This window comes from Kogia breviceps, chromosome 3 (assembly GCF_026419965.1).
Source record: "Kogia breviceps isolate mKogBre1 chromosome 3, mKogBre1 haplotype 1, whole genome shotgun sequence".
In the NCBI taxonomy this organism is placed as follows: domain Eukaryota; kingdom Metazoa; phylum Chordata; class Mammalia; order Artiodactyla; family Physeteridae; genus Kogia; species Kogia breviceps.
This window is the reverse complement of record NC_081312.1, coordinates 144,324,085-144,340,871: the sequence shown is the minus strand read 5'-3', so window position 1 is coordinate 144,340,871 and position 16,787 is coordinate 144,324,085. Positions and strand designations below refer to the sequence as shown.

At 38.0% G+C, this 16,787-nt stretch overlaps 1 protein-coding gene and 1 pseudogene across 7 annotated transcripts in view; one reads left to right on the top strand and one right to left on the bottom strand.

Moving 5' to 3' along the window:
• TCF12 (transcription factor 12) overlaps positions 1-16,787 on the top strand; it is a 396,768-nt gene that overhangs the window by 18,329 nt on the left and 361,652 nt on the right. The window lies entirely within an intron of this gene.
• Positions 3,979-16,787, bottom strand: part of LOC136793732 (Krueppel-like factor 4 pseudogene) — a 125,752-nt pseudogene continuing 112,943 nt past the window's right edge.

The window sequence follows — 16,787 nt, the reverse complement described above, 5'->3', positions numbered from 1 at the left end:
TATTTAATGCTTCTAAAATCATCCTCAGATTTTTGGTCCAAAAGCTGCTTTTGTCGACTGTAGAAAATACGTTGTCTTTGTATTTTGAAATTGGGTTGCAAATCTCAACGTGAAGTCTTTGGAAATTGTATTTTTTATCTTTTCTTTTTCTTAAGCCAGGAATTGAGTTGACCGTTGTATGTGGAATTTGGAAAAATTTTGTTTTGAGGGAAACATTAATTGAAAGTTAAGGAGTTTTGTTAGGAGAGATCTAGGGGTATATCAATTTGGAGATGTGACCTTTGTGATAAAGATGATAAAAATTCTCATCTCAGGAATCTACCTCAGAACAAACATTGTCCATTGTAAGCTTCTCACCGACTTAAGACCACTTTATCTGAGATAGTGGCTGCTAGACTCTCAGTTCTTACATAGCTTACCCCGGAAATGTATAGAATATATTTCCTTGTGTAGTTTAACAGTGTTTATTTCAAACAGAAACTTTAATTACTTGGAAACCTGCAGATTTCTGAGATGCCACCTTTACCGCCTAAGATTGATTTTTAGCTCTCTGAAAGTGCCCGTTTGACCCCTGTGAAAGGAGCAGGTTTGCATTTATTCAGTGAGTCAAAGATGAGGTAATTGGTATTTTTATGATTTGAATGGAGGCTTTGTATTTTTGAATTTTGTGAAACAAAGCTGTGTTTGTAAACACATTTCAAAAATATAAATGACACGTTTTGGTGAAGATGTTCACTGAATAGCAAGAAAGTTCAGAAAAAAAGGAGCTTTTGTTAACATTTAATAATAATCTAACTGTTTTGATTGACTATCTCATTGATGTTTAAAGAGTGCCTAATTTTTAGAACTTTTTGTATTGCAAATAATCCTCAGACTGGGTTGTGGTAGGAAAATATTTTTTTGGTATCCAATATTCCTATACTAGCTTGGAGTTTTCAACCGTTAGGTTGGTTTAGAGGAATGTTTCATAAGCAGTGTATTTCGATATAAAAATCGTCTTGGGAAGCTCTAGGAAAGCATTTGTTTAGTGTTCTGATGTAAGATGAACAATTTGCTGTGATATTGGACCAATAACATAGGAATATTTTGGTATGGCTCAGCTGGTTTAGATGTAAATAAACTGTGTAAAAGGGTTCAGGCAAAATCCAAAGTGGGTCTTTAGAGATTGTAAAAAGAAGCGGTTAATTTTATACTCCCCTCAAATTTCTTCTTTTAAAGGCTTGTTGGCTTTTGAATGAAGTTATGTGTTCTGATATGGAAGTGTTGTTTCCAGAGGAAGTGTATTTTTATCTATTTGTTGTGGTTTTCACTAACCTAGGTGACACTGGAGGAGAAAGTGTTAAAGTTTAAATTAATTTTGAAAGCCTGTATGTAAGTGCTGAAAATGTTTTCTTCTATTAACTATTTTTGAAAAATTATAAAAATACAAGCCAAAGCTAAAAAAAAAAAAAATCTGAATAGCATAGAAAGCTATACGGTGAAAAACAAGTTCTTCTTTTCATTACTTCCTGTTCCCCATTTCCACTCCTTTGGCAGAGATTTACTCTGTTCGGTTTCTTCTCAGAGTTTTTCATGCATATGCAAGCGATACATAGCTCTTGTTTTTTACACAATAGGGAACAACAGTTTTGCAACTTAACCTTTTCACTTAACAAGAGAGGGTGAGTAGGGGATCACTATATAAAGGGCATTCTTGAGCCCGTATTTATTTTACTAGGATATTTTGATTTCCTAAAATATGTGTAATGATTTGACCTGTTATAGAAAGTGACATAATTGTACAATATATATGACTTAATGAAGCTAAAAACCCTTTAGAAAACAAGCACTTAAATTAGTTTTATTGTAATAGAAACATTCAATAAGATATAGTTCTTTATGTATAGGCCTTGTGCACAGGGCACACTTTTACATGAATTGTTTAACATAATCTTTATAATAACTCTTTGAGGCAGATTTAGTTTTACTCTTTTACTCCCTTTTTTTGCAGATGAGGAAACAGGCTTAGGTGGTTGAAAAACAGCTACTAAGTGGTGGAATCAGATTTCAAAGGTGATCCATACAATTATGGAGCATTAGCTAGTTATTCAGATTATTTAAATAAAAACTAGTCTGATGGACAGTTGTGTAATATCCTGTTATCAAATACCACAGTTATTTAATATCAAAATTTGGTGAAGTCATCATTGTTAAAATGTGTTGGGCTTCCCTGGTGGCGCAGTAGTTGAGAGTCCGCCTGCCGATGCACGGGACACGGGTTCGTGCCCCGGTCCGGGAAGATCCCACGTGCCGCGGAGCGGCTGGGCCCCTGAGCCATGGCCGCTGAGCCTGCGCGTCCGGAGCCTGTGCTCCGCAACGGGAGAGGACGCAACAGTGAGAGGCCCGCATACCGCAAAAAAAAAAAAAAAAAATGTGTTAGGAGGGATTGGCTCTTCCTTGATTCTAAACTCAACAATGTATTAGCATCACCTGGGGAGCTTTTTACAAATGCCTATTCCTGGATCCTGAGGAAATACCCTTCTAATACCAGTTTGCTGAGTGATTTTTTAAAAATCATGAATGAGTTGAAGTTTTATTAAATGCTTTCTTTGAATCCATTGAGATCATCAGATGGATTTCCTCCTTTGTTCTGTTCATGTAATAAATAACACTAATTTATTGTTGAATGCTAAATCAAGTTTGTGTTTCTGGAATAAATTCTACCTAGTCATAATATATCATTTTCATATTACTGAATTTAATTTGTTAAAATTTTGTTAAGGATTTTTATATCTGTATTCATGATGGATGTTGAGCTGTAGATTATTTTCTTTTTTTTGGGTATGTGTCTTTTGTTTTGTCATCAGAGTCACGCTGGGCTCATCTAATGAATTAGGAAGTGTTCCCTTGCTCCTCTTCTGTTTTCTGAGAGTGTGTAGAAGTGGTGTTATCTTCCTTAGATAATATAACAATTCACCAGTGAGACCTTCTAGGCCTAGTGTTTTCTATATAAGAAGGTTTTAAATTGTAATTAATTTCTTTAGTTGATTTAAGGCCATTCAGGTTTTCTGTTTCTTCTTGAATCAAGTTTTGTAATGTGTGTCTTTCAAGGAATTTGTCCATTTCATTTGTTATTGAATTTATTTGTCTAACACTTTATTTTTTTCAGATAAAATATTATAGGTTTATTTAAAACTTAATTCTTACCTTGAGTATACAAAATACAAATTCCACAAAATGTTTTTTTATTTTGTAGTTTACAAATAATACAAAATAGAAGTTTGCTTAAATTTATATTACATATTTATTAAGGCAAGGAACTATATAGAAAAAAAAATTTGTTCTGCTTAAGGCATACTTTGGAATAAACCATCACATCCAAAACCACAGTGCATGACAGACTGTGTGCATAAAAACGTTAAAGTAAACCAGGTGTATTTACCTGACTTAGGTCATAAATGTAGACTGGAAGACAAAAATAGATTTTCCTTGTCAAAGTATGCAGCAGTTTGAGAACTTTGGCCTCATTTGGTACCTTTAGAACCAAGACTCACCAGGCACCATGGTTTAGGCTATTAAAACACATTTTCTGTACCTGAATTTCTTCCTCCTCATACAAGGTGATCTTTATGCTTATATTGCATCAAAATAATTCAAGGGATTCTGGTCTTCCCTCCCTTCAACTCAGGGATCTAATTTATACCCTGATATCCACAACATCTAGTCACCCCCTTGGCATTTTCTAAGTCCAGGAATATATATTCAAGTTGGATTTAGAATTGGAATGATAGAAGATCTAGTCATAGACCCCATCTGTTCTTTGTCATTTAGTTTCCTCATGTCTCCAGATTATCCATTCACAAGTTGACTTGTTGGGAACTTGACCATGGTTATAGTGCTTTCAAGCTGGGTTCCTCCCCTCACCGGGAAGTCAGTGTGAAAGGCAAAAAATACTGAATTCTTGCCTGGCAGTGTGGGTCATATCCACTGTTTTGGGATTTAAAAGTGCATCTTCACGTGTTAGGCGAGGTGGTCCGACCTCGAAAATGCCTGGTCGCACTTCTGGCACTGGAAGGGGTGGTACCCTGTGTGTTGGCGGTAGTGCCCGGTCAGTTCATCTGAGCGGGCAGATTTCCACCCACAGCCATCCCAGTCACAGCGGCAAGGTTTCTCACCTGTGTGGGTTCACAGGTGTGCCTTGAGCTGAGAACTCTTCGGGTAGGTTTTGCCGCAGCCTACGTAATCACAGGTGTGAATGGCCATCCTTTTCCGGGGCCACGACCATCTCCCCCTCTTTGGCTGGGGCTCCTCTGGCTTGCAGGAACTGAGTGACATGAGCTCTTGGTAATGGAGTGGTGGGACCTGCAGCTGCATCTCTTCGGGCAGGAAGGGAAGGTGGTTGGGCCGGGGTGGGGATGGAAGCCTGGGAATAGCGGCAGGGCAGGATGGCAGTCCCTGCTGCTCAGCAGTTCCTCGGCACCCAGGGTCGGGGTGGTCCTGCTGGGGAGCTGCCGCCCTAGGGGAAAGTCATGCGCAGGCAGCCGTGGCCATTGCTGAACGGGGGTCCAGTGCCCAAGTGGGCATCAAGGGGCCGACCGACGGTACACAAGGAGACAGCCTCCTGCTTGATCTTGGGACACATGTGCGCCAGCCCACTGCTGTAGGGCACCACCACCACTGGGTGGCTGCCGTCCAGGCTGCCTTTGCTAACGCTGATGACCAACAGGCTGTCGTACTCTCTGCCAGGGACACTCAGTGACACCTTCAACACAAACTTGCCCATCAGCCTGCCACCTGGAGGCTGTGGCTGCTGCAGTAGAATGTACCCTGGGTCCATTTCGGGACACAGAAGCTAGGTCACAAAGCTGCTGGAGAGGCTCACATCATTGATGTCCACCAGATTGAAGGGAGCTGTTGGAGGGGATGCAGACTCCCGGCCATAGAGGAGGCCACAACTCATGTTGCCCGGCACCACGCCTGGGTTGCCCCTGGTCTAATACTGTTCATAATATTCCATTATCCTTTTATTGCGTTGGATATGTAGTCATGTTTCACCTTTTCTTCTCGATATTGGTAATTGTGTCTTTTCTCTTTTTTCTTAATTAGTCTATGAGAGAGTTTGTATTTATCCATATATTTTCCATTTACATCATTCTTCATTCCTTTGTGTATATCGGGTTTTCTATTTTGTCTCATTTTTCTTCTGCCTGAAGCATTTAAAAAATTTCTTATGGTATAGAATGCAGGCAGTGAATTCTCTTTATTTTTTGCTGCCCTAAAAAGTTTTTATTTTGCCTTTATTTTGGAAGGGTACTTTTGCTGGATATAAAATTATGTTGACTTTTTTCTTTTGACAGTTTAAACATGTCTCTCTATTGTGTGTGGTTTTTTTTTTTTGGCTTTCATTGTTTTTCATAAGTCTGCAGTAATTCTTCTTTGTTCTTTTCTACATAATGGTTTTTTCCCTTTGGCGGCTTGTAAAAGTTCCTGTTTTCAGTAATTTGGTTTTAAGATTTCTATGCCTGTGTGTATGTGTGTGTGTGTTTGATATGTATGTTTATAGTTGAAACATTTTTAGTCATTGTATCTTCAAGTGTTTTTCCCTCACAAACTCCAATTACAATTGTGTTGGTTCTCTTGATGTTATTCCACAGGTTACGGAGGTCCTGTTATTTTTTTTCAGGCTTCTTTCTCTTTACAGTTCAGTTTTTGGTGGTTTTTTTTGCGGTATGTGGGCCTCTCACTGTTGTGGCCTCTTCCATTGCGGAGCACACGCTCTGGACGTGCAGGCTCAGTGGCCATGGCTCACGGGCCTAGCCGCTCTGCGGCATGTGGGATCTTCCTGGACCGGGGCACGAACCCGTGTCCCCCTGCATCGGAGGCGGACTCTCAACTACTGTGCCACCAGGGAAGCCCTACAGTTCAGTTTTAATAGTTTCTAATATTATGTCGTCAAGCTAAGGATATTTTCTTTTGCAGTGTCTAATCTATTCATCCTATCCAGTAAATTTTCATTTCAGATACTGTATTTTATTTCTAGAAATCTGTTTTTTTGGTCTTGCATCTCTTTTTTCAGAATGTTCCTGGTTTTCTTTAAATCAGTGAATAATTTGTAATAGCTGTTTTCAAGTCTTTGTTTGCTAATATCTTTGTATTCTAGGCTTATTTGTATTGACAGATTTTTCTTTTGGTTATGGGTCACTTTTTTTTTTTGCGTCTGCACGTCTGGTAAATTTTGATTAAATTCTGAACATTTTGAATCTTACACTATTGAATGGATTTTGTTGTCTTTTTATTGATTGATTGGCTGCGTTGGGTCTTCGTTGCTGCCTGTGGGCTTTCTCTAGTTGTGGCGAGCGGAGGCTATTCTTCGTTGCGGCACGCAGGCTTCTCATCGCGGTGGTTTCTCTTGTTGTGGAGCACGGGCTCTAGGTGCATGGACTTCAGTAGTTGTGGCATGTGGGCTCAGTAGTTGTGGCACACGGGCTCTAGAGTGCAGGCTCAGTAATTGTGGCCCACGGACTTAGTTGCTCCATGGCATGTGGGATCTTCCTGGCCCAGGGATTGAACCCATGTCCCCTGCATTGGCAGGCCAATTCCCAACCCTTGCTCCACCAGAGAAGTCCCTGTTGTCTTCTTTTAAATAATACAGGACTTTGTTGTGTCAGGAGATTGAGTTACTAGAGGTGAACTCAGTCAAGTGTCACTTTTAAGCTTTGTTAGAGTGGGTATAGTGTAATTTTTATGACAGGAATAGTTTTGCTTGTTACTAAGTCATAACCCTTCTGAGATATTTATTGAATTCCTTGAGCTTTCAATGTTTATGTTCCACTCTCACTGCTTCCAACTTTTAAGACATCTCCCAGTCCCATTTGAGCTCTGGGAGTTGTTGAACTTAAAATTCCCTGCTCATTTTTGCCTTCCTTTGTGGAGTTTTGCCATATTGTGTGATTACCTGTTAGTAGCATACTCAAGGGGACCCCATGAAGATTTCTGGGGCTCTTTTTCTATACAGCTTCCTCATTTGGATCTCTGCCCCACAAATTCCAGGTGCCTTTGCCTCCTTGAACTCTAATCTTTATCCCTTCAACTCATTGATAGCACTCTACTCTACTTGAGATCCCCTCCCTGCACAATGATCTGCAAATTGACTTTAGGCAGGAAACCAGGATGATGGTAGAATTCATGTAGTTTGTTTTCCTTTTCTCAGGGATCGTAGTCTTACATGGTTTTTTTTCCAGTATCTGGAAGCAGACATTTAGCATATATTTTCCAATTTTCTGATTGTTTGCAGTGACAGGTTAAATTCAGTCACAATTACTATGTCATGGTTGAAATCAGAAGTCCCCTTTTCTTCTTAGGAAGGTAAGTGTGGCTAGTAGAAAATGTGTAACAGAGAGCGGAGGCAGGCAGGCTTCTTTTTTGTGGCCTCTCCCGTTGCGGAGCACAGGCTCCAGACGCACAGCAGCCATGGCTCACAGGCCTAGCGGCTCCACAGCATGTGGGATCTTCCTGGACTGGGGCATGAACCCGTGTCCCCTGCATGGGCAGGCAGACAGTCAACCACTGCGCCACCAGGGAAGCCTGAGGCAGCGTTCTTGAATGAGAGCAGTATTCATGAAGTCAGGACAACCGTGTACGTCTGGTCAGGTGTTACACTGCATTGTGAGTGATGCCCCTGAAGGTGTGTGGTGCACAGCTTAAATGACAGCTTTGCATGTAGCAGCGCTTAGTGAGGATACAAGTGAGAACATATAGATGTGGAATTGATGGGACCTCCTCTTTTTTTAAAAAAATTTTCAATACTTTATTTGTTCTTAAAAAGAAAAAATAATAAAAGGAAAAATAATTTTAAAAATAATAAAAGGAGGACTTCCCTGGTGGCGCAGTGGTTGAGAGTCCGCCTGCCGATGCAGGGGACACGGGTTCGTGCCGCGGTCCAGGAGGATCCCACATGCCGCGGAGCGGCTGGGCCCGTGAGCCATGGCCGCTGAGCCTGCGTGTCCGGAGCCTGTGCTCCGCAACGGGAGAGGCCGCAACGGTGAGAAGCCCGCGTATCGCAAAAAAAAAAAAAAAAAAAAATAATAATAAAAGGAAACTGCTCCAAATCCATGCCAATTTGGGGACATCCAAGAGTAGAAAATTAATTTAAAAAATATTCAGTTTAGTCATTGAGATGGCACCTCTTCTTAATTGAGTTTGTAGTGTGAGGTGAAATGAGCCATTGGAGGTGATGTCAAGGTTTTTATTTTGTATGACTTATTTATCACTGTGGAGGTGAATAAGCCTTATTCACTAGGATTTTGTGAGGCTTAAATGTGCATGTGAAAATGCTTTCTAAATAACAAAGCACTATACAGTTTGAAGTGTTGTGTATTGCTAAAGTCTACCCTCTGGGGACTTCCCTGGTGGTCCAGTGGTAAAGAATCTGCCTTGCAATGCAGGGGATACGGGTTCGATCCCTCCTCAGGGAACTAAGATCCCACATGCCCCGCGGGGCAACTAATAAGCCCATGTGCCACAACTACTGAGCTTGTGTGCATCAACTAGAGAGCCCACATGCTGCAAACTACAGAGCCCACTCACTCTGGAACCCGCATGCCATAACTACAGAGCCCGTCCCCACTGGAACCTGTGCACCACAACTAGAGAAGAGAAAACCTGCACGCCACAACTAGAGAGAAGCCTGTACACCAGGACGAAGGCCACGCCCCCCAGTGAAAGATGCTGCATGCCTCAACAAAGATCCCGGGTGCTGCAACTAAGACCCGACATAGCCAAAAATAAATAAATAAATAATAATAAATAAATCTTAAAAAAAAATATCATTCACAGTAGTGTCAGATGCTTCACCTTCAACAACAATAACAACAACAACAACAGAAAAACAAAGTCTGTCCTCTGGATCTCTACAGAAAAGCCTACGTGATGCCCTTGTGTCATAAGTGAACTGAAAACGTGGCTGTAACTCCGAAATATCAGAATTCATATACAAAGAGGAATTTTTTTCCTCTCTTTGAAGAATTTAGTCTAGTGTATGAGAGTTTGTCTCAGGAGGATAATCTGTGTAGACAGACCTTTAAAAAAATCCCTTTACTTCAGAAGAGACTGTTAAGACAAACTGGAGTGAATACCAGTGAAGTAGTAAACACTTTTTGTAAGTTGAGAAGATAAAACATTGTTTTCAATGATGCAGTCACCTCAGAATGAAGATGAAGACTGAAGTTTATGATGGAGTCAGCTCAGAGGTTATAGCCAAAAGTGCAGAAGTAACAGCAGTTTTTGAGGCCTTTATAGAATATTAACATGTTCCATTATCACAAGCATTACCATCCCAGTTTACCTTCCTCCATTTTCCTCTTGCACTCATCCTTCTATATTATTAGAGGGAAAAGAATGCTTACACTTTTCCATGGTCAGGACATGGAAAGTGGGACAAAAAGTCCCACTTTTTCCCCAGTGAAATCATCATGTATAATAAATGGACAACAAGGCCCAAATACAGATTACTTCTAAGTGAGCTGATTTTCTCTGCCTGATTTCTCTTGATTCCAGCCAGATTTTGTTGGTGACAATGTGTGAGAGAAAATTTCCTGATTTCGTGACTTCCAGAAAAGGTCATTTTCACAGCATTCTGAAAAGGCAAGGCAGTTGTTAACATTTAAAAATATAGTTGAAATCCTTGATTTTATCTTTATTCATTCTATTCAATTGTTTTAGATACCTTTATGTTTTTAGGTGTTCTGGGCTCTGCTGCATTATACTGTACCCTAATTAAACATAATTTATGTATTTCTACATATGTTAATATTATGAATACTTATTAATACACAGTTTTGTTATCAGTAATTTTTGAAAAGTATCTGCCAAAAAGCATCATAATCTCACTCTTCTAATTATTAAACCAGAATGTAAAGTTCTTTTGTTTTACTTTGTTTTATTCTGTAATTTATTCTAAGTACGTAGAGCATTGTCTGTTACATACAGGAATTCAGTCATTTTATTGGATGAAAAATTATAGATGTAAAACTTGATCTGCAAAAAAAAAAAAAAAGTTGCCTTGAAACTCAGTCAGGTATGAATTAAAAACATTTCTTTTAGGCAAGGATGATTTCACAATTTCCTTATCATATACACGCATCAGTTGTGGTATTTCTTTGTATAGAAAACAATGTAGGAAGACTTATGAAAAACATTCATAAAAGATATGAGTTGTATGCTTTATTTAACCAACATTTATTCAGCATACACTTTGTGTCAGGCTGTGTGCTTGGTATCTGGGATTATAAAGGTGACAAGGGTATGGTCCTCCTCCTGGAAGAGCTTGTAATTTGTTGGGGAAGACAGTCATGTGAACAGGTAAATAACAGTACAACCTGGAAAGTGCCTTAATAGAAATGATTAAAGTGTCACGAAGTAGAGGTTAAAACAGCTACTTCTGTCCAGAGAGTTGGTGCATCTTTTGCTGGTGTACTAGGTGAAGGCATGGTGAGTGGGAAGACTGGGTAAGGGAGAGGCTTTAGATGTACTTTACAGTAGCCACTGGCAACATGTGACTAAATTTCTAGCAGCTAGTTACGATAAATAGCACATATTTAAAGTATAAAGTTTAATAGGAAACTATCACCACAATCAAGATAATGAACATGTATATGTATATCCCTTTATAAAGTTTTCACATGCCCATTTGTATATCTTTTCTGCCTAGATTAGTTTTCATTTTCTAGAGTTTTTAAATAAATAAAACCACACAGAATGTCCTTTTTGTCTGGCTTCTTTCACTCAGCATAATTATTTTGAGATTTATCCATGTATCAATATTTTATTCTTTTTTATTGCTTAATGGTAATTCCTGTACCACAATTTGTCTATCCCTTGTCCTTTTGATGGGTACTTGGGTTATGTCCAATTTTTTATTATTACAAAAAAGCTCTTATGACCATTCTTAAACAAATATTTGGGTGGATATTTATATGGTAGATATCTATAAGCTTAAGAAACTGCCATACACTTTTTCTGCATTAGTTATCTAATTTTACATTCCTACTTGGAGTATATGAGTTTCAGTCCCTCTACATCCTTGTATGGATACACTTGGTATGGTCATTGTTTTAAATTTTAGCCATTCTAATAGGTGTGTCGTGGTATCTTGTGTGTTCTTTTTGTTTTTTTAAAAAATAAATTTATTTATTTTGGCTGCATTGGGTCTTTTTTGCTGTGCGCAGGCTTTAGTTGCGGCGAGCGGGAACTACTCTTCGTTGTGGTGCATGAGCTTCTCATTGCGGTGGCCTCTCGTTGTGGAGCATGGGCTATAGGCGTGCGCACTTCAGTAGTTGTGGCATGCAGGCTCAGTAGTTGTGGCACTTGGGCTTAGTTGCTCTGTGGCCTGTGGGATCTTCCCGGACCAGGGCTTGAACCCATGTACCCAGCATTGGCAGGCAGATTCTTAACCAGTGCACCACCAGGGAAGTCCCTCTCATTGTGTTTTTAATACATATTTTCTTAATTACTAATGACATTGAGCATCTTTTTGTGTGCTTACTTGCCATCTTTTATCTTGTTTGGTGAAGGATCTTCACATCTAAGTTTATTTTAAAATAAGATTATTTTCTTATTACTAAGTTTTGAGATTGCTTTAAATAATCTGGGTGCAAGTCCTTTATGAGATGTGATTTATGGATATTTTCACCCACTTTCTGGGTGGTTTTTTTTCATTCTCTTGAGTATGTTTTGAAGAGTAAAAGTTCTTATTTTTGATGAGATTCAGTTTATCAAGTTACTGTTTTACAGATTGTCCTTCTGGTGTTCTTATCTAAGAAATCTTAACCTAACCAATGGTCAAAAGTTTTCCCTTGTATTTACTTCTGCAACTTCTAAAATTTAGTTTTACATATAGGTCTGTGATCCATTTTGAGTTTGTTATTTAATATGGTATGAGATATGGATTTGAAGTTCATTTCTTTGTATATGATTTTCAACTGTTAAAGCACCATTTGTTGAAAAGATTATTCATTCTCAAATGAATTCATCTGCATGTTTATAAAAATTTTTCTATATATTTATGTGTCTTTTTTGGTGCTTTATAGTGTTTCTATTGATCTTTGGCTGTTTTTATGCAATACCACACTTGTTTGATTACTGCAGCTTTGTAATATGTCTTGAAATCAGGTAGTGTTACTGTTCTAAATTTGTTCTTTTATAGTGTTTGGTTATTTTAGGTCCTCTGCATTTTCATATACATTTTAGTACTGTTTTGTCAATTGCTACAGAAGAAAAGCCTTCTGGGATTTTAACTGAGATTGCTTTAAATCCACAGATAAGTTTGGGGAGAAATGACATCTTGACAATATCAAGTTTTCTGACCCCCATGGGAAGATAATATAATTTTGTTTATTTAGATCATTTTAGTTTCTCTGAGCAATATTTTATAGTGATCTCTATATAGGTGTCTCACATATATTATTAGATTTATAAGTATTTCATACTTCTTGATGCTGTTATATATAGTATTGTTTTTATTTTATTATTTTTTTAAAAGAATTTTTTAAATTATTTATTTATTTATTTTTGGCTGCATTGGGTCTTTGTTGCTGTGCATGGGCTGCCTCATAGTTGAGGTGAGCGGGGGCTACTCTTCGTTGCAGTGCGTGGGTTTCTCATTGTGGTGGATTCTCTTGTTGCGGAGCACGGGCTGTAGGCACACAGGCTTCAGTAGTTGTGGCTTTTGGGCTCTAGAGTGCAGGCTCAGTAGTTGTGGTCCATGGGCCTAGTTGCTCCGCGGCACGTGGGGTCTTCCTGGACCAGGGCTCGAACCCGTGTCCCCTGCATTGGCAGGCAGATTCTTAACCACTGTGCCACCAGGGTAGCCCTTATGGTATTGTTTTTAAAATTCAGTTTCTGATTGTTAGTTACCAGTATATAGAAGTATAATTGAGTTTTGTGTGTTGATGTGATGTCCTGCATAGATTTTTAAAACTTATAAATTCCAGTACTTTTTTGTAGATTCCATTCTATAGAGATATGCTGTTGATGGTCATATAGTCTGTGAGTGAAGGCTGTTTTACTTCTTGGTTTCTAATCTGGATGCCTTTATTATTATTATTTTTTCTTTTCTGATTGTACTTTATTGCAGCTAGTCTAATTTTGAATGGAAGTAGTGAGAACAGAACAACTTGATTTGTTTTGGATCTTAGAGGAAAAGTATTTAGTCTTTTACCATTAGGTGTGATGCTAGCAGTAGGCTTTAATGTAGTGCCATTTATTAGACTGAGGAAGTTTCCTTCTGTTAAAACTTCTGAGAGTTTTTTCCAGGAATGGACGTTGGGTTTGCCATATGCTTTTTTGGGATCTGTAGAGATGATCACATGGCTTTTCTTTTTTAATTTGTTACTATGTGAGGGCGTTACAGTGATTGATTTTTTATTGTTAAACCAAGTTGTGTTATGCAGATAAGCCCCATGTGGTCATGAAGAATTAATCTTTTTTTTTTTTTTTTTTTTTTTTTTGTGGTACGCGGGCCTCTCACTGTTGTGGCCTCTCCCATTGCGGAGCAGAGGCTCCGGACGCGCAGGCTCAGCGGCCATGGCTCACGGGCCCAGCCGCTCCGCGGCATGTGGGATCTTCCCGGACCAGGGCACGAGCCCGTGTCCCCTGCATCGGCAGGCAGATTCTCAACCACTGCGCCACCAGGGAAGCCCGAATTAATCTTTTTATATGTTGTTGGAATTTATTTGTTAAAATTTCTTCACGTGTTGATGAACATAGGTAGTTTTCTTTTCTCCTAATGTTTTTTTGTCTGATTTTGACACCAGGTTAATGATGGATTCATAGAATAAGCTGGGCAGTATTCCCTCTTTTTAAATTTTCCAGAAGAGTTTGTGTATAATTGATATTATCTCTCCCTTAAATATTTGTTGTTACCAGTGAAACCATCTGGGTCTGGAGATTATTTTTGTTGGAAGATTTTTAACTAAAAATGCAGCTACTTGGATGATTGATTTCTTCTTGTTTAAACTTTGGTAGTTTGTACTTCTCAAAGAATTTGTTTATGTCATTTAAGTTGTTGAATGTAAGTTGTTTATGTCTTTTAAGTTGTTGAAATAGAGTTCATAATATTTGCTCATTATCCTTTTAATATTTGTAGAATTTGTAGTAATGTCACTGTTCTTATTCTTGATATTGCTAATTCGTTTCTTCTTTCTTTTTTCCCTTGATCACTCTGACTAAAAGTGTATTAGTTTTACGGATCTTCTCAAAGAACCAGCTTTGGATTCAGTGGTTTTCTTTATTTTATTTTATTTTCTCATTTCTTTGATTTCTGGTGTGATTTTATTATTTGCTTTCTCTTTACTTCAGGTGTAATTTTTTCTTTTTAAGTTTTAGATTTTGAAGTCATTAATTTGAGACTTTTCTTATTTTCTAATATAGGTCATTAGTACTATAAATTCCCCCCTCTCCTCAAGTACTCCTTTAGTAACATTTCATAAATTTTGATACGTTGAGTAGTTATTTTCATTTAGGTTAAATATTTTCTGATTTCTCTTTGATTTCTTCTTTGACCCATGAATTATTTAGAAGTGGTTGTTATTCAGGTTACAAATATTTGGGGAGAATATCATTTTAGGGATATTTCTGTTGCTGCTTTCTAGTTTAATTTCATTATGGTCAGAGAACATACTTTGTATGAATTGAGTCCTTTTAAATGTACTGAGTCTTGTTTTATGGCCTGGAATATGGTTTGACTTGGCAGATGTTCTTCTGCTGTTGGTTGGTGGAGTGTTTTCTAAATCCGATCATTTTGGCTTACGGTATTGTTCAGGTCTTTTATATCCTTTCTGATTTTCGTTTAGGTTGATTTACCAGTTGTTGAGAGAGGGGAATTGAAATCTCTGACTAGAGTTGTGAGTTTTTTATTTATCTTTGCAGTTATATTATTTTGTATACACATATTTTGAAGCTCTATTATTATGTGCATTAATGTTTAGGATTTTTATATCCTCTTGATGAGTTGACTGCTTTATCATTATGAAATGGCCTCCTTTATCCCTGTTAATATTCTTTGCTCATAAATTTACATGATATTAATAAATATACTTCAGCTTTCTTTTGATGTGTTAGCATTGTATACTTTTTCCTTATTTTTGTTTTTAACTTTTTTCTATTTAAAGTGCCTTTATTTTAGGCAGCATGTACATTGAGTTTTACATTTTTACCCAGTCTGAAATCTTTGTTTTTAAACTGGAAATTTTAATGTGGTGTTTGATATGGTTAGAGTTAAATGCACCATCTTGCTGTTTGTTTTCTATTGATACTTATCTCACATGTTCTTTGTTCTTCTTTTTCTGCCTTTTTAGGATAAATTGAGTATATTTATGATTCTATTTTGTATTCTGTCACCTTATTAGGAGAAACTTTTTGTTGTTAATTTAGTGGTTGTGTTAGGATTTATAGTATACATTTTCAGCTTATCTTAATGTACCTTAAGGGATACCGTGTCGTTTCATGTATAGTTCAAGCACCTTACCATAGTGTACATCCATTTCTCCCATCCCAGCTTTTGTGTTATTGTTGCTGTACATTTTACTTTTACATATGTAATAAATCCAACACCAGATCCTTGTTATTTTTGTTTAATCCATCGTCTTTTTTTTTTTTTTTTTGCGGTACGTGGGCCTCTCACTGTTGTGGCCTCTCCCGTTGTGGAGCACAGGCTCCGGACACGCAGGCTCAGTGGCCATGGCTCACGGGCCTAACCGCTCTGCTGCATGTGGGATCTTCCTGGACCGGGGCATGAACCCGTGTCCCCTGCATCGGCAGGCAGACTCTCAACCACTGCGCCACCAGGGAAGCCCAATCCATCATCTTTTAAAAAGATTTAAATAATAAGAGAAACCCATATACATTTATTAAGTTACCATTCCCATTGCTCTTTATTTCTTAGTATAGATCTGCATTTCCATCTGGCATCATTTTCCTTGTGTTTGAAGAACTTTAATATTTCTCATAGTGGAGATCTGTTGGTAGTGAATTCGTTTCAGCTTTTGCATGTCTCAAAAATTCTTGAGTAGTTCTTTGTTTTTAAGAAAGTATTTTTGCTAGGTATAGAATTCTAGATGGGTAGCTTTTTCTTTCAGTATTTTAAAGATTTGCTCCAGTGTCTTCTTGCTTTTATAATTTCCAGTGTGGAATCTAATGTCATTATTTTTGTTTCTCTCTATGTAATGTGTATCTTTTTTCTGTGTTTGCTTTTAAGATTAAAAAAAATTACTGGCTTTGAGCAGTTTGATTATATGACTTGGTGTATGCATGTCTTCATGTTTCTTTTGCTTGGTATTTGTTGAACTTCTTTGATCTGTGAGTTTATAATTTTCATCAAATTTGGGAAAATTTTGGAAACTTTCTTCAGATAATTTACTGTGCCCCCTCACCTTCAGAAACTCCAGTTATCTGGGTAGAAGGACTCTTGGAGTTGTGCCACAGCTCTCTTCATTAATTAAAAAAAATCCTTTTTTCTCTTTGTGTTTAATATTGGATTGTTCTGCTGTGTCTTCAAGATTACTACCTTTTCTTCTGCCATGTTTAACCTTCCATCAATCCTGTTCTGTGTAATTTTCATCTCATACATTATAGTTTTCATCTCCAGAAGCTTGATTTGTGTCTTTTTTTTTAAGCTTTTAAAAATTTATTTATTTTTGGCTGCTTTGGGTCTTCGTTGCTGCGTGTGGGCTCCCTCTAGTTGCGGTGAGCGGGGGCTACTCTTTGTTGTGGTGCGCGGGCTTCTCACAGCACAGGCTGTAGGTGCGCGGGCT